Here is a 1,911-nt window from a genome sequence, read left to right as displayed (position 1 = left end):
TTCTTTCTTTCGTTCTTTCTTTTTTCTTTCTTCTTTCTTTCTTTCTTTCTCTTCTCTTTCTTTTCTTTCTTTCTTTCTTTCTTTCTTTCTTTCTTTCTTTTTTCTTTCTTTCTTTCTTTCTTTCTTTCTTTCTTTCTTTCTTTCTTTCCTTCCTTTGCTTCCTTCCTTCCTTTCTTTCTTCCTTCCTTTCTTTCTTCTTTTTTGTTTCTTTCTTTCTTTCTTTCTTTCTTTCTTTCTTTCTTTCCTTCTTTTTTTTTTTTTTAATATGGAACGCTTCACGAATTTGTGTGTCATCCTTGTGCAGGGGCCATGCTAATCTTCTCTGTATCGTTCCAATTTTAGTATATGTGCTGCCGAAGTGAGCACCAGGAGCCATTTCTGAGCACAGAGCCAGGAGTTAAGTAACCCCTGAGCGCTGCCTGGTGTGACCCCCCAAAAACAAACAAAGAAACAAAAAAATCTCAGAACTTGAGGCAGGTTATTTGGGAACATGTTTTGAGGAAATAGTTTCTTCAGCACCTTCTGTTCCAAGCTCCTAGAGGATAACCTGGAATTAACTGACAGGTGGATCTTCTGAGAAATGGATGGAGAAACTGAAGTTTTTGTATAAAGATGTTCAGTGAGGTCTTAACAAAAGAGCTTGGATGCCTCTGGCAAAAGTTTGAATGTAGGAGTGAAAAATGCACAACAAAGCAGAGAGTTGATGGGAATTTCTTCTTAGAACTTGACTTTAATCTTGATGAAAATTGGCACGGGAGTTCCACCAAACAATATGGACATGACTAGTATTGTTTTCTTGATCTTTCACCCACATTAATAAGATGTCTGGGTCAAATTTTCCAAAAGTTCTTACTTTATTTAATTAAAAATTTAAGGGATTTACTGGAATATAACTCAACTATATCTCCTTTATTGAAATGTATTTATGCATTTAAAATGAACAACTTATTAGTAGTATGCTTAATTTGTGCAATCATCACAATTTTAGATTATTTTTGTCACATTAAAACAAAGCCTTGGGCTGGAGAGATAGCATGGAGGTAAGGCATTTGCCTTTCATGCAGAAGGATGGTGGTTCGAAACCCAGTATACCATATGGTCCCCCGTGCCTGTCAGGGGCGATTTCTGAGCATAGAGCTAGGAGTAACCCCTGAGTACTGCCGGGTGTGACCCAAAAAACAAAACAAAACAAACAAACAAAAACAAAAAACAAAAAACAAAAACCAAAAGAAAAAAAACAAACCCTGGTGCTACTCTTCCAAATCTCTAAACCAAAAAAGTATTTTAACACATGGAGATATCATATGATTCATCTACTTTTTTGACACTACCTTTTGACAAATTGCAAGTAATATTTCTGTCTCTAGGACTGTCTATACTGTAGATTTTATATAAATGAAATATATACTAGGTTTTTGTATGACTTTGTTTTCTCACTCAGCATAATGTTTTCAAGGGTCATTCATATTCTGACCTATACAAGTACTTCATTTCTTTTCTTTTTTTTTTTTTTTTTTTTTTGGCTTTTGGGTCACACCTGGTGGCCCTCAGGTTTCTGTGCTCAGAAATCGCTCCTGGCAGGCCCGGGGGACCATATGGGATAAAGGGAATTGAACCACTGTCTGTCCTGATTCAGCTGTGTTTGAGACAAATGCCCTACTGCTGTGCTATCTCTCTGACCCCCACTTCATTCCTTCTCATTGATACTAAGAAAAAAATTTTATTGCCTGGATATATCACATGATTTATACATTCACCCACCTGAAAGGGCTGCTTCTACCTTTTGGTTATTGTGAATGATATTATTTGCATACATTTTTTTTATTTATCTGAGGTATTTGTCTAGAAGTGAACTTACTGAACTAAATGAAAATGATGTTTAACTTTCTGAGGAACTGCCAGAATTCTCCA

The 1,911-nt window shown here is 35.8% G+C and overlaps 1 non-coding gene across 1 annotated transcript; it reads right to left on the bottom strand.

Moving 5' to 3' along the window:
* Positions 1-259: 259 nt before the first annotated feature.
* LOC126005612 (U6 spliceosomal RNA) lies at positions 260-366 on the bottom strand. Its single transcript, XR_007494657.1, has one exon. It is a non-coding gene; the product is annotated as a U6 spliceosomal RNA (small nuclear RNA).
* Positions 367-1,911: the final 1,545 nt, after the last annotated feature.

The sequence above is a fragment of the Suncus etruscus genome, chromosome 3, assembly GCF_024139225.1.
Source record: "Suncus etruscus isolate mSunEtr1 chromosome 3, mSunEtr1.pri.cur, whole genome shotgun sequence".
NCBI lineage: Eukaryota > Metazoa > Chordata > Mammalia > Eulipotyphla > Soricidae > Suncus > Suncus etruscus.
Note: the sequence above shows the minus strand (reverse complement) of the source record. Positions and strands in the feature narration are given on the sequence as shown.